The 23,675-nt window shown below is 44.5% G+C and overlaps 1 protein-coding gene across 1 annotated transcript in view; it reads left to right on the top strand.

Moving 5' to 3' along the window:
* The window catches only part of CFAP77 (cilia and flagella associated protein 77), a 63,332-nt gene that overhangs the window by 12,166 nt on the left and 27,491 nt on the right, over positions 1 to 23,675 (top strand). The gene's annotated exons all lie outside the window — the stretch shown is intronic.

Genomic DNA, 23,675 nt, shown 5'->3' with positions numbered 1-23,675 from the left:
TTAAGCGTGTTTAGCATCCGTGATCTCCGGAGACTGACATCCTTTCAAATTCCAGTTCTTTTGCTCAGGCACTGGCAGTGCGTTGGCCTCCATAAGCCTCCACTGATGTCAGTGAAGAGCATTTAGTGACAGTAGCTCAGGTCCTGTGACCTGCTCAGTCTGTCGCCAGCACCCCGTTACAGCGAGCAGTGGGGGATCTGAGAGGGGTATATAGTGGCTGACAGGTTCTAAACTGAAACTGTGGGTCCCCCCCTCTTTTTTAAGTGGAAATGTTTTACTTATTTCGATTCCAAATCACTTACAAAACTACCCTTGTGACAGTCTGACAAGTAGCAGTTCCTTCTGTAAAAGATACCACCTCTTCCTACAAACCTCCACAGATACACATCTTGACTTAATATGAAATTCACTCTATTTAACAATACGTTAATCACTCTGTGATTTCATCATTATTGTTGTCCTTTTTATTACTTTGACAATAGGTGATGCAGGTAAAGTCAGGTATACCTAGCTATTTTTAAACCTTTCTCAAGGAATGTGCACATTTTTTTGAAGAGGCAGATAGTACCTCTGCATTCTGCTTAATGCTCAAACTGAAGCCAAGATGAGCTTGATTTCAGGGGGAGATGAACTGGACTTTGTGTTTTCAGACTTGAGCGTTAAGCGTTTGTATCCTCTAGTCTGATTTTATTTTTGTCATGTGAAACAATAAAGTGGAAGAATTCGGTGGCTAAAACACATCGGTGCAACTTTGCACCCAACTGCAAAGAGGAGATCTCAGACTTTCAGCTATCTTCAGCTATTTGGTTTACAGCTCTGAAAATCAAATATTAACTTTGGTCCAACATGATCGTCATTGAAAACTCCACAGTGGAGTACTTGGGCTGCTTGAACTCCTGAAGGCAGCTGATAGGTTTCTCCAGGGGAAAGGCTGGGCTGCCTCCGCTGGGCGATGATGAACAATTAGGGATTACGCCACATGGGCGTACCGAAGTGCCGATAGGCGCGTATTTGGGTGAAGGAAAGTAGGCCACAGATCTGGATAGTGAATCCTAACAGCCTGAGGTGCCGTTTCTTGGTAAGGAGGAGGCTTTGTGCAGCTCAGATTTTAAGAGATGTGTTTGCATCGCTATTCTGCTGGGTGCAAATGAGAAACTGTTGCTGTATGGTACAGAGGGAAAACGATTTGTTTGTTCACAAGAGTTAGAAATAGCTTGGAGCTGGAGTATTCAGATCTTCCCAACTGTTGGGGCATTCAGGATCTGGGATCACACTGTCCTGTTCGTTTCCATTAATGTGGCACTGAATCATCATCCCTGCAGAGATGGAAGATCTGATCATTGAATTCCAGCATCTAATTCCTGATCAGAACTTAGCGACTCAAACTAGTCTCAAAATAAGGCTGCGCCCTGCCTCTGGAGTCATTCAGCCCAGCTCCAGTGGCTGGGCACAAATTGCCCGGGTGTGATGGAGAGCAGAATTTGCTTTTCTGCACTGACGTGTGCTCTTGAGACTGGACTCCCAGGCATGGAAACAACCGGCTGGAAAACACTGGCTGAGGATTTCTTAACAGGCTGCACCAATTGGACTCATTTCTGCAAAAACACAAAATTCACCAAGCAATGATTGGAAAAAGCAATTTTCTTTTCAGGAAACACAGGTGCTTTCTTTGTTTTCACAGAAAACCTTTTCTAAAATGCTACACCAGCCTCCCTTGGTCAGGGTCTGGCCCCTCACCTCCCTCCTGCAGGGCTGTTAGTGTGCAGCAGTCCTTTTAATTTGAGAATTTAACAAGTAATTCTGAATTGGGACTTTGGAAAACCTGTGATCCTATCTAGCATGTCTATCCTATCAGATGTGGCTCTGTGCTTTCGCTGTGTTGAAAACAAAGGGGAAGAAAGTCTAACACATGGTATCCTCAGCTAGAAAGAGCTTTGCTGTAAGAGGATACTGAGCTGTTTTATAAAGCCCAATATTACGCTTGAATTATGCCTGAATAAGGAGAAAGGACATTGTTAAAGCACCCTAAACATTGACCATAGTGGATCTTCTTTCTTCCAAACCATTCGGTGGTGTTGTTTTTGCCTGTTAATGATTTGGTATTGTATTTATAAGCCGGCAGGGTAATCCAGAGAGCAGCAGGAGGGGCAGTTGCCTTAAATAAAGCTTTACAATGCTGCTAATTAAAATGATCCTTCCTCTCCCAGTGATGACTAATGAGACAGAAAGAAGAACCAGGGAGGGTTAATGAAAATGTTGCCATGAGATTCCCTACTTTTAATTGGTCTTTTTAATGTTTTAATCTCCTTTACAATGTGGGAGTGGAGACGGAGAAATTTTCTTTCAACCTTTCTTGTACCGTGCTCGATAGGTTTGTAATGCATGGCTTTTGAGGTGTGCATTTCTGTATGTAATAAGAGTCTATAAACAAAAGTCTGAGAACGAGCGTGTGTATGTCTTGAGATGGAAGAACCAAATTTTGTACTTAACTGGGGACAGAAACAAAAAAAAGTGAAACCTGTTTTTAAGCTCAGCTTCCAAAACTCCAAGGGAGCATCCGTACCCTGAGGACTGAGGCCGAGATCTATTGTGAAGGATTGGCACTGATGCTCAATAGTATTTAGAGCTTCAGGTCATGATGCTCTGTTAAATGCAATATTTATCCCATGAGCATGTCACAGTTCACCTCAGATGTCAAGAATTCAATTAATATTCTATTTAATAGAACACGCCGTGACCTAACCTTTTAATGCTCTTAGTGCGTCTGAGCCCTCCTTATTAGTGTCACTCTCTAACTTTTCTTCTCAGCTGATGCATCTAACAACAACTAGGATAGGGAAATTGGAAGCAAGGAGAGAAGGGAAGAGATTTAAATTACTTTTGGACCTCACTGTGTGGCTTCACTAGCTTTATCCCTTGTAAAACTCAGTTCACAGGGAGTTAGCACACCCTGCTTTTCCCATTTTTATGGGGCTGACATCTCATGAGCTTCAGTTTTCTATTGATTCAAAAACACAAAAGGCACCACCAAATTTTTCATGGTTTGAGTCCGTTATTTCCATTGAAACAGAATTTCCCCTGCCTCACACCACATTATCAAACTTAGGGTCAGGCGAAAGCAATCGTGTGAGTAATGCTTGCAGGATTAAATCTTTGACTTGAAACTTCACCTGTTTACTGTGATGGTGGGTTTATATGTATTAGAGATTTTAAAATTCTGCAGTAGCGATTCCAACTGTATTGCATCTGAAAATTGTATCTGAACGTGGGATCACTTGAATGCATCAAGATTTTTCAGATCAGACTAGAAAATCACAAGATTCCTCCTGGTCTTAAGTCTGTGAATAAATAGGATTGCCTTCTTTCATATATCACTAGCAGTAATGCAACAGCAACCCAACTTGACAATTTTGTTGCTGGTTTAGATCAGATGTAGCAGAACCAGATTCTGCCATCTTTGAGTCGTCTCTAGAGGGCTACTAGGAGAAAGCCATAAAAAACACAGTAAACTGTGCATTTGAGATCACATGAAGTAGAAGATGGGCTTAGTAATTTGACGCATTTTATACCTAGTTTTTTTTCAAGAACAGAATTCATTTTGAAGACTCCTAAACAGGATCGGCCCCAGCCCGCTATCATGCATGTGCAAGACATCCATAACACATTAGAAATGGAAAGAGATGGAAAGCAGATAAGTGTTCTAAATTATTTTGTATCATGTAGCCTTTCCATTTGGAGAAGTACTAAATAGCAACGGAGCTTTTCTTCAAGGCAGCGTTTCTGCACCTTCAGGCAGGCAGGAAGGATGTAGGTTAGCGCAGCCAAAAACACCTGCCTGCAGGTGGGAGGGGGCCAGGCTATTACCACACCTGTGATTTCAGCAAGATTTGTTGAGAAGATCAACCAATAAATACAGAGCCTGTGCTGCAGCCCCTTAGAGGGGGAGGAAGAGCAGACATTGTGCCAGCTATTTTCATGCAACTATATTCATTATTTATGCAGAAGAAGAGATATTTCAGGAGAGCAGAGCCAAGCCATGAGTGACAAGGTATCTTTCCAGAGCACAGGGTGCAGGAAAATTGCACTGAGGTTGACAGCTTTTTAATGTAGAGTTTCTATTTCACTGAATTACTGCATGTTGGCATTTTGAAAGTACAAGATGACCTATTTATTAGCTGTGAATCAAACAGAAATTACATGCTAGAAAATAAAAAAAGTTGTATGTTTCTTCCAACTGGTAAGGTGCTTATCCTGCAGAAATAATATATACATAAAACCAGTAAACAAAGGATCATCAGTCACAAAGCACTAAATTTAATGTTGTAGGAGCCATATTCATCTTGTAATATTGCAATCACATATGCTGGTTTCCTTACTTATGATGTAATGTTAAATGTATGTATGTCATAATACTTTAAGTTTCACTATCCTTACTCCACTTAAGCCCCAGTCATCCTCTTTCCTTTTGAAGGGGGCAATACTGGCTTGGAGAATTGGCTTCAGAGTGACATGTATCTCAGAGCAACACAAAAGGGGTCCCTGAGATCAAGCCTTTGATGTTCCTAGCTATCTTCTCCAGGCAAAGAAGTCTCCTTCCCTGTGTATGGATCAGGGACAGGGATGTCCCTGATCTGAGGGTGCCAGGTTGTCCCGTGGAGAGACAGTTCCATCTCTCAGTACATGCACTCTCCTTTTAGCTCTCAAAGATCTTAGCCAAGCTTAAACACAAGATGCTCAACCTCACCTGTGGTGTGGAAAGCAGCACATTAGAAAGTGAGAACATAATTGCCATGACCAGCAGCAATGGGTGATTTTGTACAGAGAGTTATACAATATGCAATATCTATCCTGCTGTGTCACTGTCGCCTCTAAGTCCAGCCATCCCGGAAAACCCAGCCACAAGTTGTGAATATAGAAGAGTCCCTACAACATATGGGACAGGCAGGTGCACATCACCCATTGGAGGTCTCTCCACTACACGTGGATACAATTCCGTCATCTAATCTATGCAAAACCCCCGCCCCGAATGCTATCGTTCTTATTTTTCATTGGACAATGATGCCTTATTTCATTAGAGATAGCATCATCCTGTGGCTTTCAGTCAGTATCTGTAGGTCAGCAATAGCTAGTGAATCTCAGCCCCTCAGTTCTGCAGCAGTCCTTCATGTTCCACCATTCGAAAAGCATCTCTTGCTAAGAGAAAAGTGTGCTGCTTACTGCTGTTTTAAGTCCAAGGGCTGTCTCTTACATTTTTATCTGTGATGTTGCAAAATAGTTGCGATTTACCCACAACTTCCCATACAGGGAAACCACGGGTTTTTTTTATTAAGGAAAAAAAAAAAGCTGGCTATCAATTTACCAGGAAGACTAAGCACCATGTATTAGGCATGTATATGGGTCTGGAAGGAGGTGTCCTGTCCTAGCCCCTCTTCTCCTTCCTGCTTGTGAAGGGACAGTACCACAACCCCATGAGGAAGGGAACGAGCTGCCAAACTAAACGCTAGGAGCTGCCCAGGCCACGCCAAAGGAGCATTACCTTGGAGTAAAGGCAAAAACAGGAGGAAAGACTGCCAAAACAGTCTAAATAGCAACCCTGGGCTTGCCAAAGAGGCAAATGCCACATGTGAAAGAAACAGCCACATAATACGCACAGCTTGTCATTTGAAGAGTGGAAATTCAGCCTCCACAGGGAACTTTGATACTTATGATTTCAACAAGCACCAGGAAAAAAAAAGCATGAAAATTATTCAATTTGGCAACTGACATTCCCATGAAGGTGGAACAAGTTCCTGCCTTCTCCTCCCTTGAGTTCTTAACCTAAGCACTTCATTTTAAGGAATAAGTTGCAAGCATGAATGTCCAAGCCCAAACCTGGAGCAAGCTTAAATGTAGCTTTATGAATGCATTTCATACATCTTTTAGCTCAGAAAGGAAAGAATTATTTACTTCTCATTTTTTACTCTAAGTAATACAACCATCAACATGAAAAGCAATCCCTACACAGAAAAGACCCACGCATGGAATATAAAAGGATGTGGAGAAACATTCAAGAGCGACGTAGAAACACACAGAGTTGCTCCAAGTATGCAGGAGTGCAGAAGTCATAATCTGATGTACAGATTTGATGCATGCCACCGGCAGGCTGTAAATACCAAAATCTGCGTTTCACGGTGAGTGGGTGGCCTCATTTCCCTCCTTAGTCAATCCATTCTGTTCCCCTCCCTTTTCTTAGTAAGGGGACAAAGTCTTGGTGTCACACTGCGTGGCTTGAATGTTGTTTTCATGATTAGAGCAGCAGGCTTTGTCTCAAAGATGAAATGATTGCTGACTCTTTTCTTCTCATTAAGCTTGCTTGCATTTTGGACTATTGAGGCTTTGCTGGCTCCGCATCTCACGCTCTCTGCTTTGAGAATCCCTGGCATTCATAAAAGTGAAGCCAGCTGAACCTGTGCAACTCTTGCATTACTGAGAAAAGTCTAATATGGATTTTTATCACATATGCAACAATGTTTTTGTTTTTAAAAGTAAAACTCAAAACCACAAACTGGTCCATCCTTAGACAGGAGGTTATCCTACCCAAGCCCAAACTTATCCTGACTTTGTCACAACCAGACAGGCACCTGAACCTGCAATAAGCAATAACATCCCAGTAGTTTTCATCTCTGCTAGTCCATCCATGTAGCAAGGAAGCAAGAATGACATTAAGAACTGCTGGTCAAGCTAACTACTTCAGAAGGAAATGAAGAGGAAGAAGAATACTACAAAATTCCTGTTGACTCTACTGAAACCCATTAGCAGAGGCACACAGTGAACTTTATAACTGCATCTTTGTCTCTGCCACTTTGCCCTTCTGGCGGTGCCAGCACAGTATCTTTCATGAACCTTAAATTCATATCAGCCTTGTAATCAGTACCTCATGGATATATATATCTGGATGCATACATATATTAATTATATTCCTGTAATTTCCAGCCTTATCAGTATAATATCTACTTCCTCCAAATAGCTGGATAAAGAATATTTTAAAATACATGTTGAGTCAAGTACCTTTGGAATACAAGCAGGGTAGTTATTTCAGCATTATACATGTTCATTTATTCAAAGTTAACATATAGGATCTTCTGGAAAAAAAAATCAATACATTAAAAATATTTAATTGACCACTTGACATTATTTCAACCCCTCCGTGTTGAATCCTGAATAGTAAAACTTAACACAACTCTTTTTTGCTTGAATTATCTTCCAGCTCTTGCATATATACAAGCTACACGCTGCAATGCAAGACTCATACATTCGTCTTAGTAATTTATCTCATTTCCTTTGGAATGGTGTCCCTCAGTGGCTCAGAGAAAGTGGAGCGGTTGTTTTAATAGATTTGAGTTTTATCTGCCTCTCTATTTGCAGCAGGGCATAATAATAATAAATTATGATACTAATAAGTAGGTTGTGCAGAATGGACTACAGTGGTACCACTTCCCTCCCCCTCCAAAAAAGTAATTTATGGGTACATTCTTGTGACTTTAGGGGTGTAATAAATTATCAGGGTTCGTTTTTCCATCCAATTTGAGGCAGTGCAGCTGTGTTTTGCAAGCAATAAACTCTCATGTTGTATTTCTTAGCTAAGCACTGAAAAACACAGTGTGATTTTTTTTCCCTCCCTTCCCAATTATTGTTGCAACGCCTGGTAGCTTCTCTGTAGTTAAGGGTTTGCCAGTGCTTCTATTATAAACCTCAATTTTCAGGGGCCTATAACTTTGCTCTTTTAAATCATAGAGGACTAGAACTTGGTGTACATCTCTGTCAATCTAAGTCTTTTTAAGAGAAAAAATTTTTTTTAAGGATTCCAGAACTCCCAAATTGAAGCCACGTATGGAAGTCAGATCTGTGGATGAAAGTATCTAGTAACGCTTGGATACCTCTTAAGCTCCTGGTAAAGCCCGTGAATGCCTCGTATCTTGGACCTATCTTGGGGCAGTATTTGGTTCTTAATCTATCTCGTTTTTGACTCAGTGGACAAGAAGGGTAGTGCCACATGCCACTTTGCAGCTGGAAGGTTTGGGATCAGATATGGCTCAACCGTTTGCAGATGCTCCCTCAAGGTGACTCCCTGTCTTTGCGGCGCTGACCTAGTGATTCAGCATGCTGAAAATACAGGTGTCAAGGAAGCACCGGCTGGCGGTCTTTGGGACTAGGCAACCATTTCGACCAAAATACCGTCATAGGGCCTTGGAGTTCAAGGAGAGATTAATGTGGACCTGGTTTCCATTCCCAGTACCCTGTCTGCGTTCACCCTGATGTGAGCAAGTGTCAGACAAGGGGGAAAAAAGGGGGGAGAAGGTACAGTGACAACACTAGAATCACACAATCTCTCTCTCAACCATGGAGACCCTGTGCAGAGAGGTACAGTACATGGTTAGCTCTGCCAGCAAATGGTGCATTCCTTCCCCTCTGCAAAATTTTACTGAATGAAAAAAAAAAAATCCCCACTGATTTTTCCATGAGGATTTTGTACAGATACAGTTATGGCCCATTTGTTTTGCATGGGCCGCACTCTGCAATAGGGGACAAAGCACCTTCTAGCAGAAGTGAGTAAACCAGCAGTGGAGTAAAAATTACGCTGGGTTTCCAGGGTGCTCTCAGGGAGAGCATCGTGCCAGGGAAAGAGCAGCTTGCAGCCCCTTTGTGCAGCCGCCTATTCCAACCGCTGTCGCATCAGGCCTTAGCAGCCGCGCTAGACTAATGCTTCTGCTAAACCAGCCTTCTACGTGATCAGCAATTAAGCTGTGAAGTCAGCCCCTTAATATTATGTTAGCATAGTTCAGTATATTAAATGTAAAACAAGTCATAATTTTTAAAGGTACCTCAGCTTACTGAGTTTAAATGAAGGCAGCAGTAGGACTATCACAGCCATATGCAAATCACCTGCGTTTTAAAGCTAACAATAGATTTTGCTTTATTGTTTTGGCATTTAACGAGTGGGAAAATAATAAATTAAGCCACACGGGGAATCCCTGGTGCTTTTACAAACTGAAGCAGTGCCCAGCCGGAGAGAGAACATTCCCCATTTTTCTCCCTAGCTGCATTTCTCTTAACCCACCCCTTATTAAAGCTTATAGGGCAAAATTCTCCTCTCCTTTTCCTCCAGTGATTCTTCATCCACGTTCTGCTCTCCCCACCTTCCTATAGCTGCCTCTCGGTGAGCTCTCTGCAGACAGGGAGCAGAATAGGAGTAAAGACTGGTGAGGCCATAGGGAGCCAGGAGAACAGCGTTATATTTTGAGGATGATTACAATAGCTATTAGAGCACAGACAGCTTTTTCTGCCTATTGCAATAGGGAACATAGTTGGCAGCTACCAATCTAAGGGTGGGTCAACAATAAGCAGGATCCATGAAAATAATGAGATGTCCATGAAAATATCCATGAAAATAATAGGGCCTCTGCATCTGCCTATTGAGCCCCCATGCCAGCTACCATCCACGATATTAGCACCTGCCTCGTTGCTCAGTGAGGTGGTGTTTGCTTGGAGCTGTGTAACCAAAAGGAGAAGGGGGATGAACATCTCATTAAGATGACCTCTCTGGTTAGAAGCGCTTTGGAGAAGGATGTTAGATTGCATTGCACAGCGCATGAAGGAAAAAGAGCAATATTTTGAATTTAGCTCATTCAGCTCTTACTGATCAGAGCCATGAGCCAAAATTCAGGCTCAGCTGTGAGGATGTTGATTGTCTCCTGCTGATTTAACAGACAGGTGTTGATCTTCCAAGTGACAATATTTTTCTCACTTGTTGGTAGGCTTGAAATGTAGCTGAAAACAGATCACATCATGGACGTTCACTCCTGAGCTTCATCCTAGATGTGTCTTCTCCAGGCCACGTTTTTGCAAGTCACCGAAAGGGAAATACGCTGCTTTGCTGCCCACGCAGTTCCTGTGCTGTGACTAAGTGCAGAATTTCCCTATGCAGAACAGTTGCGCAACCACGTTTCACACGTTTGCTCCCTGTATTAACTATGGGAAGTATCAATTATATATGTCCACGAACATATCCCTATATCTGCTTTCCCCCAGAAACATGGTTTCATCAACAAAGGATGCAATAGAAATTAGGAACAAAGGTAAAACAGCCAGCCTAAAGTTAACGTGACACTAGTAGCATTAACTAGTAACAGAAGAATGCCAGGGAGAGTGAGAATTTAAACAAAAAAGACAACAGGAATGTAGAGAAAATACTTTGAATGGAAACCTGCAAACCTCAGATGAGCTCTGAACACACCTAGGGATAACTCATCGGCTCCCATCTTGTGATTCTGCACAATCTTTTATAAAAGCCCCTGCAGTCTCACTGCGCACGTCTGCTTTCCACCATATCTGTTTGTCCTATTCAATACATTTTGTCTATTGTCTACATGTGTGCTTACATACTTGCCACATGGGGAAATTGTGGATGGAAGGTTTGTGCAGCACTCTGAATACATAAAGTGCTGTATAAGTGCTAAGGATTACCGTTATTTTCATAATAATTCTCCACCATTACCTATGTTTGAAGTCAGGGGCGCCTGGTGGCTTAACCAGACAAGCAGAACGCATGCAAAAGCCCAATTAGCTTCATAGCTCCAAAGCTCTTACAAACACTAATGCATTAATCATTGTAAAACTGAGAGAGAAGCATTGGTCTGTACTCCTGGCTCAATTCAGCACGTAACCTGTCTGACACCAGGAGTTATACTAGCCCTCTAGGCCATTTATCCCCCTTGCACAGGAGAGGAAACCAAACAGCAAAGTACCTCCACTAGCAGTCCAGGTCTCACACCCCTAGGTGTCCCTTTGGAAAACCTGATCCCAACTCTCGGCTCAGGAACAGGCATGTCCCAGACTGAGATCCAGGAGAAGCTGGAGTCAGTCCTCCAAGTGATGGTTTTTATTAATTTGTTACAAAATCCAGATGCTGCTCAAAACACAGAAGGTCTAAAAATGACATGGGAATAAATATGGAAGGGCTAAACACTGAAATAAGTGTTTGATTCTGTGATAGATGCGCAAATACACAGAAAGCAAGCTGGCTTTAGAAAGAGCTTTTCAGATGACTTGAATGTGTCTAAAAAAAAGGATTAAAATACAGATTCCCCCTATTATTTTTCAATAATACAAGTGCAGCACAGAACAACTCACTAGTGCCACAAACTAGTTTTTCATTTCTGTTTTTGTTTCATGCTTCAATATCTTCTTCCAGCTGCTCATGTCTCCTTTTCCTTCTCCTCACTTTGATCTATTAGTTTTCCACAGAAATGGGGTTTATAAATCATTGTAATGCAGCCCTGGGAAAGACGGTGCTTAGTGCAGGGAGAAATACATTGCAGCTAACAGCCACGGCAGGGAGGAAAACTCTCACCTCGTAGTGGGGCTTTGGCGACAGGTTACTGATGGCGCTTGGTTATTTTATGTCTGCATTCATGCCATCAGGGGCAAGGCCGCAGGGAGCGCTGCCTGTACCCCCTTTGCAATATTTCAAGCTTTCTTCTGCAGGCAAAAACAAACGCTCCGGGGCTCGCAAGGGAAGGGGGAAGGAAAAATTGCCGGCAGAAGGGGAGGGAAGGCAGGACAGGTGGGGATGGATCATTTAGTTCCCGCTTTTGCAAGATCGCATCTTTTTAAAAAGCAACATTTGTCTCTAACACACCTTGGAAAGATGCAAATTTTATGCAAGTCTAATCTGTTGGTAGCAGCCGTAGGATCCAGCTCTCCCATAACATTTCAACCACTTTGTACCAAAGCTTTTGTTTTTCCACCTCGCACTTCAACAACTTTGTTGCCGAAGGCCCACGGTCACCGCTGACCTCCGGCGTAGCTGCAACTCGAAGTCAGGATGTAAGGGGGGGGGGGGAAGACCCACCACCAAAACCTGGGCAATTTTGCTCTAAATGCAGAAAACCCAACACCAGCTATAGCAGGTGACGCACAGCTCTGTCAGCAGTTGTTTAGGAACTAATCACTTGCCTTAGGGTGTGGGATGGATAGAGGAACTTATTTCCAACTCTGTTTGTTTAATTAGGGAAGAAATTTCTGTAACCTCCTAAAAGCAGCACAATCTCCCCTTCAGACCCTTTCAAGCACTTGCTGTGTTTTTAGGAGCACCAGCTCCTAATAAGACCACCCCAGGCAGGCACACCATCTTTTAAGTTTGAAAGCACACAAAAGAGACACCATGCTGGAATCGTACCTATATCTTTAACAAAGCATTACCCCCTCCTCACCCTCTTCCCCATAATTGCCTTGTTATTGTCATTGGTGCCATTGTTCATTGGCTCGGCCGTAGAGAGGCCCAAGGGAGCAGTTCTGCCTTAGCTAAACCAATATCTCCTGCAATAACCCCCTGCAGTTTCCCCTTTGCTATCCCGTGTTGAACAAATCCTCCATCTCTGTTTGCTGAATGATCATAAAGATATGATTGAAGTTTCAGATTTATGGTTTCTTCTGCGTCGAGGAACAACTCCAATAATGCCAGAGCCTGTTTGCTGACTGCTTTGGACAGGATATACGTAAAGGGAGATTTGTAAGAGCAGAAGTAGGAATGCAAAGAGGAAAGCGTGGTATTTTCCATACATGCAGTGCACACACATGCAGTCACGTGTTGGGGTTTAATTCACACACACTGGCAGAGCATCCTCCATCCACGGGCCTCACCACAATTCACAAACACCCCGCAAGTCAGGCGGGCTGCATGCGCAATATTTTACACTAACAGCAAATCTGTCTCGAGTAACCACACAAGGGACCCACAAGAATTGGTTGCCTAGTAAAGGAGGATCTTAGCTAAAGATTGAACACAATTGTACTGGAAACTACCCTAAAGTGGTTGCTGGAGGCTGGGGGAGGGTTGTATACTGAAGCAGTCCTTAGTGTCAGCTTCATTCTCTAAATACCTCAAGTTCCCTCCAGATTGTGTTAATGCAGTCCTGTGGGTACCAGAGTTGGGCTTTGAGGAGCACTGAGAAACCCTCTTGCTCCTGCAGGAGCGGAGAATGTCCCAGCTGCTCCCTCTGATCAAAGCCCCGACATCCAAAAAGGCAGCCAAAGGGGCATTACTTTGCAAAAAAACCACCGCTCCGCAAGGACACCAAGCATTGCGTCTTCCCCTTGGAGGCAACAGGCTCGAGGAGCAGAACGGGGGACTCTGGTGCACGTGCTGTGAACTCTGAGCTGGGGATGGTTGTCATCTTCCCCCCTCCTTCCAGGGACCTGCTGTCTTAGCCCAGGTGTCCAAACCCTCCTTTGGCCGTCAGCCCCATCCCCGCAACATGTAGTAGGACATTTCAGAAAATCAACAGTTGCTGGGAGGCTTCACCTGAAGCACTGCTGACCTGAAAAAGCTTCCCAAATGCATTCTCCACAACCTTGGGGCCACAGCAGATTTGCTCTTCGCCGATTCACAGCCGTTTATGCTCATTCGCTTCTCAACAGCAACCTATAAAACTCTTACAGCATGACGCAGTCCTAAATTAAATGCATTTTAACATCCCTATATAACAAGGGAGTCTTTGCTCTTTTAAATTAATGCATGGAGCTGAGAAGGGGACCTTTCCTGGAAAATTTATTTCACTTTCTTTGGAGACAGAAAACCTCATCTCTTTCCACCTTCTCTGAGAGCAAAGATTGTGTGTTATAATGAGGATTTTGTAATAACGAGAGCATTGTGTGTTAGACTAGCTACGAAGTGCACAACAGAAAAGAAAAGATGACTTCTGTGAACAGCAGTGTTTGTGTGATGTATGGTAATATTTTTCCTTAGTGCATTACAAAAGAAAAAAGCAAGATAAAAATATCTTCCATTTTCTCCCTAATTTGTAGTTTTCTCATGTTAGCAAGGCTTATAAGACACATGCTCCCAATTAGCTGCTCCTCTTAATTTAAATGCTTCATAAATTATCTCCTGCGCTTGTGGATTATCACTTCATAATGCGAGTTAGCATTTAAATAAATAGCTGCGATGTAGGAAATTAGAGAGGTTTACAGTCTGAGGCAGCAGCATAATGAAGGAAAATACCACAGCAGCTGAACAGGGGTTGGGAAAGGTATGATGAGACAGATTTTTTTCCTTTACCTTTTAGCAACCAAATTTGGACTGCAGCAGGGAAAATATGGGTCAGAACTCCAGCAGAGCAGGCTCCTTTTGTAATGGCTGAGTATGAAGGGAACACAGAGAATTCTTAAGCACATAAAACATCTGATTTAGCAAATATGATGCAATTACAAAGAGACCTTTCAGAGCCAACGCTTGCCTGCCTCACAAGAGTAGCCCCTTTGAAAGCAATTGGGCTACTCATGTACATCACCTGAGTGATATTTGACCCCTCATGTTTTAGCTTTTTGAAAAAATATAGGAGTAAAGAGAAACAGTAGAATGGAGCAGAGTGGAGATTTTAGTGAAACCATTTGGTGGGGAAAGCAGTGAGAGAGTCAGGTATAGGATTAAAGAGAATTTTGTAAAAAAAAATTAAAATATGTCAAAGATAACGAGCATTAATTTGTAACCCAAATACCTCTTGCCATGTTTTCAACATCATTAATAAGACCAGCCCATAGGCAATGATAGCTCTTTTAAAAATAGGCAGCAACATCCCAGTGCTACTTCAACCCAGTTTCACAATTATTGTCATTAATGTAGAAAATTAGGAAGGCAAAGCAGGACAGGGAAAAAAAAAAAACTCATGACAACTCCTTGGGGGACTAAGGCTCTCATCAGCATTTGCTGGTCTTGCCTTTGGTGTCACTGTTATTTTTCCTCCACAAGAGGATTTTCTGGCAAGTTCCTGCCAGTGGTCAATCACACTCGACTCCCATTGACTTGTCTGGGAGCTGAAGACATACGGGTGCTCGTGGGCGCGGGACCGTCCGTGTCCACATTGCAGACAGCCCCAGGTTGAGCACTGCAGCTCTCGGGGAAGTTCAGCTATTACAGCTCCCTGCTCATTCGCACAGAGAAGTCCCAAAATGTCAAAATCGTGGAATTTTTTTTTTTTCAAAAAACACATGAAAATCATAGAAGCCTTGACAGCCTTGACCAAAGTCCAGCCTTAGGCAGGAGTAAAGTTGTTAGTTACATTATTTCCCAGAGAAATAGTCTGACACATTAGGATTTCACAGTAACTGGCTGTAAGTGTAATGGGCAAGGTGTGATTTTGCTCACTAGGTTTTGCAGTTAAATTTTAGCATGTTGAATACATTTTGCTGTAGGACAGAGCAAATGATTTGGGCAGATTCTTGCAGTAGCACAAGACCCTCTGTGCTTAATAGGAGTTCTGTCTAGCTGACAGCACAATTTGGGTCTTCACTGTAGTTAATATACTTTAAGAGCGGGGGTCAAATTGTCTCATCATTTACATCCATACAACCTGCTAATCCCAGGAGAACTGCAGAGCTGAAGCTCAAGACAACCTGTAACTGACTCAATTTTCTGTTTGCTTAGCAGGTTTCAGCTAATTTTTCTAGTAAGCTGCTCCAAAATGCTCATGGTTAGAGGTCCAGCTCTTCCCAAGTCAATAGGGCTGAACATGGGCAACCGGGCTGAAGCCTGTTGTATGGAGGTTTCCATCTGGACCTCTCAGGATGCTTTGGTGGAGTCTCTAGCTGTTGAGAGTGAAAAGGGGGCTCCAACCAAAATCTGAAAAGCTATAGGGGCTCTTCCTCCAATACGGTTTCCAGCCAATAAAACAAGGCTGTGTGGGCCAGACTGTCACCCTGGTCACAGCTCTGCAATGACGTTGCCCTCTGTAGTATATTTGCATCCCCACTGCCATCAGCTTGTGTCTTCTGCAGCAACCAGTGCGTTGGCACAAGCGCCACTGGTTTCTTCTGAGCTCAGAGCCTGATGAGCCTCTTGTGCTGGGGTAGGAGCACACAGGATCCAGCTGGTCTCTCCTAGCTGCAAAGACTCTTCAGGTCTAAGAAAAATGCAGTAAATGCTGAAGGCACTGAAGGCAGGAGATATGATTGGAGACCTAGGCATCAGATCCCTTCAGAGAGATGGTGCCACTTTTTACAGAATCACCTTTTATTCTAAAAGGGCATTTTAAATAATAAAACTGGAAGCTGCCGCCTCTGTCTTTCCAACTGATCTACTAATCATATTTCTTCAAATTTTATATCCCTGACCCTTGTAAAGGGATTGCAAGAAAGGCGTTTTTTAAGCTGCATTTTAATAAGTCAATATGAAAGCTCAAAATTATTTAAAGCTTCTTAAATAGGATTATATTTGATTTCTTATGGGAATAGTGGGGGATAGTCTAGTAAAGACGTTCTGTCCTGCTGAGGTTTTATAACATTAAAGAAACAGCATCCTTTTTTAAACAGCAAAAACTTTTATCTATTCTCTAATGAAAATGGAGATTATTCTGTACATGAAGTGGCTGAAGTTGGTAAGTTCCTACATCTGTGATTAGAGATTAGGGCTTCTCCTTGAGTGAAAGCCAAGAGATTCCTAAACCAGAGGTTGACCCAAATTTAACAGGCTGTCTGTTAGTCTGCAATATCCGATTAGTTTGTTCTGGGAGGTACCGCAAGTGTATTGACTTCGGGCAAATTCTGCTGTGAAATGACAGGGAGGTCTCAAGGCAGCCAGCGGATCTGCATATAGGGATTGAGTTGGGTCCTAAAAATCAGAGATGTATGCCACTGGCGAACTATTTTGCTATACTGTGAATGACCATATTCAGTCTGCTCGAAAAGGCCCAGAGTCAAATTCTCACTTATATGCAACTCCCTTATTGTCACTACAGCTATATCATGTTATGCTGCCAGTATTTGGCCTAATGCGTTCTACAGAGCCCAAAGAAATTCGGGGGAGGAAATTTAAACTACCTATATGGAGTCGAATGAGCCAGCAGCAAGTTACATAGTGCAAACAGCAGCCTCACTAAGCAGGGTTGTGCTGGATGTAAATCAGGATGTATAGCCTTAAGAACATAGGGGGATTTTTCTCAGAGCAGCAGATGGGGAGGTTTATAGACATTACTAAGGAGGAGGCACAGAGAAAAGGTCGTAACTGGTGGAAGGGGAGGGAAACAATTTTTCACATCCTGTCCCATCTCTCTAACATTTAGGCCGTGTTCTCTCACAATCGTCAAATAACCCAAACTGCTCTCAGATAAACACCCCCACTGAAATCAACAGGAACTGAGGAAAAGCATTCCCTGGCAGAGCACAACTTCAGGGTTTACAGTATGGCAAGTACCCCCAAGGCTCTGGTTCCTTGGGAAATAATGGCCTGACTACACCCTTTCTATCCACTCTGGAGGCTTCAGATTTCCATGGGAAATCAAATGCAAGGATGGTGAAATAACTCCTTTTGCCAAGGCGACATGCAAGATTCTGCCCACATTCTCTCCAGAGCTCTCAGAACCTGGTCCCATCTTGGAGACACAATTATTCCACAAATTTTCCCACCCTGTTCTGTCTAAAAACATCTCCCCTCATATTGCCTACAGGGACAGCATGGACTCAGATGTCTTCCCCCATGCAGCTGCTCTAGGACGACCAACCACTGGTTGCCAAAGCAGAACCTTTCTTGTACCCAAGCATCTCTGCTGCTTCTGACCTGAGGCCTTGTCTTATGACTGTGGAGCAAGCTGCTGCTTTATGGCTTGCTTGCAAGCAGAGGCTGATGTGAACTTCACAAGCTCTACCACCCACTACAGTAAATGCATTTGCTTCTTTGACCCTCAGCATTGGCACAAAACCTTACATAGGCACAAATTTATCTTCAAGTCAGGAGCAGATTTAATAGAGCAGAAGATCATTTTCAGTATTTCCATCTCAATTATATTCAAAACCCTTAGCGAGTCTCAGCCTTTGGGGCTGTACCTGGGCTGCTCACTCACAGCTTTGAGACTGTCAGCAGAATCAGCAGAAATAGCACAACTGGGCAAGGTGGTGTTGATTTATCAAAGCTGAAGAAATTCCTACTGACAGAGACACTGCTGAAGAGCTCAGAGTCCAGCAGGTGCCCCCAAAGACCCCAAAATTACAGGGTGCCACGCACCAAGAGAGACAGATGTGGGATCTGACTCCCTAGCAAAGAGCATCTTTTTTGCCAAGACCATTTTGTGACATCAAAAAGAAGCAGCCTTGTTATGGAGAAAGCCAATTTTGACATTTGTGATACTGTACCGCTAAAATTGTCCATCTAACAGTGCATTACATTTTATCTCAAACAGTGACTAATATTTAGAGTTCCAGAATTTCAGCACAAAGGTATTTTTCAAGGGAAACCTAGAAGGGGAATATGCCCACAAAGACAAATGAAAGTATTGTGCACGTAAAAACTTTCATATCTGCCTGGCCCTTTAAAACCAAAATGCTAGAGTTCATTTGCATTTAGATCTCTTTGGCTCCCTTTTTTCATCTAAAGACAAATCCTCACAAAGGCTGCTTAATTAGACCAAATTAGATTTCCACCTAGTGGCTTGTCATTCATTAGAAAACGCTGTTCTTTTTTTCTATTTTGGTAATTATAGGCTGGTCGCGCAGTGTTCACTTCAGACTCCACGTATGACTAGCATTCATGATTTTGTGCAGATGAGAGGAAAATTATTCAGTCGCATCAAGCCTGTCCATTTTACAAGTTGGATAAAGATCATCACTGGAGTCTTTTATGTAATAGGGTATACTCTTTCTTAAGTCTTTAATGATTAATTGTAATAGCGTATCTCCTGGCAATTTTCAAGACTAAATGCTAAGTACAAACAGTTCTCACACGGCACTGCTGTACCAGACCGTGGGTGCCTTTCCTCAGGTTCAGGCTCCAGTTTCAGGGACCCTCGCGCGCAGCCCCTGGTTATCGTTACGGCAGCGTTGCCCCCAGCCATGGTCCTTCCGCACTGGGTGCAGCACCAGAGCATGGTAACGGAGAAGGTGGAAGGTGCAGGCTGGTGGCAGAGCATGTGGAAGCAAAATCATGGGCTGGAAGTGCCATCTGCAGCTCAGTCGCCACACTGGTCTTACCCAATGAGAGGAACACCTGTGTCCCACCATCCTCACAAACCTCTCAAAACACAGTTTCTAGAGGGGAAAGTCTTTCAAATTTGGCCCTGCAGCTTGAGGCTTCCTACCTAATGTGAAAAAGTCACAATCACAGGTTAACCCAGACTGCACATGTAGGCATATTCTGGGTTAGTAGTTTATCTAATATGGAATATTTGCAATGATGGGAGTTAAATCTACTGTAAGATCCCCGAGCTTTACCTTTCCTGAGTCTGAGGACAGCTTTTTATCCAAGCGTCAGCCTTGTCTCCAGGAGACTTTGATCAAAATCCCTTCCCTCTTGTGTGGTTGGCCTTAGTCCTTACGATGTCTATAAGACAGGGCCAACCATCCTGTCCTCAGCACTGAGCATCAGCAGGTCTTTTACAGCTACCAGTACCTGACACCTGGTTACATATAATGTACCAGCACATACACCTTCTCCAATGGTTATCTCATGCTAAGGTGGTCCTGGACACTTTCCCACAGGGCGGCCACCCCAGCAGAAACAGTTTCACTCACACGCCAATGTGGGAGACCATAATCTGGTCTCCCAGGCTGAACACAACTGGGTGAACCGTGCCAGAAAGTCCACTTCTTTCCCAGTCCGAACTCGATTCCCTTTGCTGTTCTGCATAAGCACATTAATTCTCTGCCTCAGTTCCCCCAGCTATTACAGCAGGGTTATTGCTCAGTGACATGTTCTGAAGTTTAATAAATCAGGGCCAGATTTTGTGGCCCTTCATCAAGCAAAATTTCTTTGACTTTGACCTTTTATGTTTATGAAAGTCTTCGAAGTGCCAACCTATTAGTAATAATCTTCTTGGGAGTGGAAGTTAGAAGCAGTTGGGTGTACATAGCCCAGCAGCCAGCCAGCCCCTGCTAGGATTTCTTCAGCGCTAACAAATCTAGATTTTTCACCTGCGTTTTTATAACAATATTCTTGTTTTCCCAGGCATTTTCATGAGAGAGGGCAAATAAGTTTTTCCCTCCCTCCACCTTTAAAAAAACACTGATCAAATTTGCCTTTTTCAAAACACTGAACATTCCCTTTCTCATCTACCTAAACCTGATGTTGAGTTACTGTCCCCCAGAGGCTTTCAGTAGCTCAGTTCTGATGTATCCCTGCACTTTGTAGCTCACTGCCTTCTTAGAGTGTAATCAAACATCAAGCTAAGTAGCAAATAAATCTCCCGATCTCATAAGCTGCACAGCAAGATCATGTAAATGCAAATGAAGGGCTTGATTTCAAGCTGTCGCGGGGGGAAGGAGGGAAAAATGCTGGGCCTTGTCACCGCAATCGCTTCACTCCGCAAGTGCAGTAAATCTGCAATAATAATAGTAATGGCAGCGTGACGGGAGGCTTTACTGTACAAGGGGGTGTAATGAAAAGTCGAACAGAAGGTAGGGGAAGAAGCAGGGCCTGGCGGAGCAAAGGCGCGCGGGCACGGGGTGGGTGGGCTGCCGCGGGCCGGAGGTGCCAAGGAGGAGCAGGGCAGCCCCGGCTGAACCCGGCGGAGAGGATTCATGAATTTCCCCAGCGTCTCCCCCATGGAAGAGCTGCCTCAAATGGCGGGATTAAAAATGCATGCCTGCCTCTCTCTCCCCACACACAGGCAGGTCTCCTACCCCCCTCTCAGGCTTAGTCTTCTTTAGAAAATTAATGCAAGGAGCAGAGAGAGGCCATAAATACCAAGGGAGGAGACAGGCTTGCAACAAAACCTGGAATCCTTCAAGTTTTTGTACTTCGTTGCACCTCTGAAACGCACCCGCCTCTTACAAACAGACCCTTTTCCAAGCCCTCTTCTTCCTTTGCAGTGAACATTTTCCAGTGCCATTAGACACGGGGGGCTCAGATCCAGGGCTACGCGAGTCGGAGACGACCAAGACAAAGGCCAGGGAACTCGATACACCCGGCTCCGTTCTTCGGCAGACTGGGCCGTCCGCACCGATAAAACACCCCCACCGCTGCGCTGCGGCCAGTCCGAGCCTGGCACTATCCGCACACGGGACAGGCGCACTCAGGTCACAAGTGAGAATCATCATGTCGGAGAGGAAAGGGTGCACCAAGTGTCCTTAAAGACACTTCTAGAGAGCAAGCAAAGCCTCAGCCCACATCTCTTGCTCTCGGCCCTAGTCCCTGCAGCATGTACAGGGAACGCTTCAGGAAAAAGATTAGAGTTGTCGTTTCTGAACGGGCTGTATCAACAATATTTAAGATGCCTGATTTTCCTCACCGAGGTCGTAAAGGGAGAAAATTTGCAGAAGGTACCCAGAGAAAATTAGGACCGCCTGGGATGCAGAGAGAGACGGTTTTAATTAGAGCCAAGAGGTGGGAAATAAGGCAGAGAAATGACATCTTAATGAGGTTTAATGAAGTTGTCTGCTGATGGGCACAGCTGTCAGACAGATCTGTATTCCAGCCAAGCGGCTCTGTGACAGGCTAAACCCGAACACAGGCAACGGTGGTGGAGCCGGGGAAGAAAAAAGGACCTTCCGCGTCAGCCGGGGCTCCGTCTCTCCCCACCGCTGCAGGACGCAGCGCACCTACAGCGCCCGAGGACAAATGAGCGAAACCAGCCCGCGAGGCTGCGACAGCGCCTTGCTAATTCACAAATGAGAAAATCTGTAATCTTTGATTACGCTTAGCAAGATTGCTTCCTGATATCGCCTCCCGATTCTTTGCTTTTGCGGGTAGAAAGATCTTGGCACGCAACCAGAATCCTCCGAGTCCAACGGTTTTCTTCAGAGTCACTGGTTCTCGCCGTGTTCAACATATTGGACCAGATTTTTTTCTTTTAATTAATTATCCAGCACCTCCAGCTTTATTTATTCAGTGCAAAATGACTGTAAAATGCTACCACATCACAAAAGGGAACAGCGGGCGCTCATTTTGCCACAGAGTAAATATCCAACTGTGTTTACTTAAGGTGCACAGCAAAAGGGAACCTTTAAGCCCCTTAATTTCCTCCGTTCTACACACTGCCGCATCCAGAGGTCTGGAAACAGCTTTGCCACATTTATTACAAACCTCTCCCCTTTTCTGCAGTTTCTCAGCGCTTCCTCTCCCACCTGCCGCACCTTCACCATAATAGCAAATCCCTGACCTCACTTAGCTGATACGGCATCCAGACATGATCCCAGAAAAACCCTTTTCGCAGGCAGCTGAAGAACGCTACGCCGTTTCCCTTGCATATCTGCGACGAGGAACCTAAAAATAGCTACCGTGCAAACGCCTGTAAATACAGGAGAAATAGATCAACAACGAGAGCTAGTTTATCATTCCTGACAACAGTTTATACGTTTCGAGCGAGCCTCCCTAACTCCCGCGCAGCATGCACATATGGTTTAGTGCTGCTGTGCAATATTTCAGTTGCGGGAGCACTAAAAGCCCAGTCGCTCCCATCGTGCTCGGCGCTGGCCACATCTGGAAGCGACGAGCTTGGCCGCAGCCAGAGGTTCGCGGGAGGCAGCCGAGGGAAAGCAGCCGCCTTCTGCCCCGGTTGTTGCAGGCAGCTAAGTGCGTGATTCAGTTGCTTTCGAAAAGCTAATTACCAATGTCTGGTTGCGATGAAGGATCCGGAGCCCTACGCAGGGCAAGGAGGCGGATGGGGTTTTCAAATCCAAAGGATATTAGCAAGTCCAGAAAATTCATTTTTTTGCTGAACCTGTGCTCCCCCGCGGGCCATGGCGATCCCAGACCTGCTTTGCAGCCTCTGAAGTGAGCAGATTTAATGAGCCCGAGATGGTGCCTCCCTCCCAGCGCTGGGAAACAAGCGCCCAGATTTCACCCAAAAGCCCTGCTGTGCGGACTTGCAGGCCTGGAGGATGTGATCCCCTGGATCAAAAGTGGCAAAGTTAATGGCCAGTTTGCAGGGATCTGCAAAGGAGCAGAGCTGTCAGACACTCGGACAAGTGCCTCCAGCAAGCAAGGCATCACCCAAGACGTGCTGGCAAGGAGCCCAATGCCCACGTCACTGTGCCCGCAGCCGCCGCGCAAGGAGAGCGGCGCAGAGCCGAGCTGCCCGTGTTTAATTTTTTATGTAGCTGCACATAGAGGCTGGAACTGAGAAACAGCAAACTGACAATATACAAAACACTGCTCCGGGTCAAAAATTTTGATTACGAACAACTTTCAGAGACCCTAACACAGAGCCCTCCTACACAATGTTCCTGCACAAACAGCCCCGGTGGGCAGAGCTCTTCGTGTCCCTTATCAACCCCATACAGCCTCGACCAGAGCCAGCAGCAGGAAGGAACCAGCCCGTCTTCAGTCGCAGTCTCTTTGCTCAGTCCCTGCAGAAAGGGCAGCATTTGACCTAGCACAGCATGAATTAGCACCTCCCCATCCAGAGTGTGTTGACTCTGGAGCATAATGATGGTCACATCCATGTCGGTATTCAACAATTCCCCAGAGAACAGCACTGTAGGATTTCAGCACTTCCCTTCTCCCAGCAAGACCCGTGTCAACAGCTACAAACCCCGCAGCTTCCCCAACACCCTTCCCATGGAAAATCTGTCCCAAAGCACCCACAGCCCATGCTCTGCATCAGGGCTCTAGTAGGCCTGTTGCCTGGCTCTCTCCAGCCTCCCCTAGCAGGACCCCACCAGACTGCTGGGCTCCCACCCCTGCCCTCCTCCACCGCCTCCCTTTCAGGCAG

The sequence above is a fragment of the Apteryx mantelli genome, chromosome 21 (assembly GCF_036417845.1).
Source record: "Apteryx mantelli isolate bAptMan1 chromosome 21, bAptMan1.hap1, whole genome shotgun sequence".
Taxonomy (NCBI): Eukaryota; Metazoa; Chordata; class Aves; order Apterygiformes; family Apterygidae; genus Apteryx; species Apteryx mantelli.
Note: the sequence above shows the minus strand (reverse complement) of the source record. Positions and strands in the feature narration are given on the sequence as shown.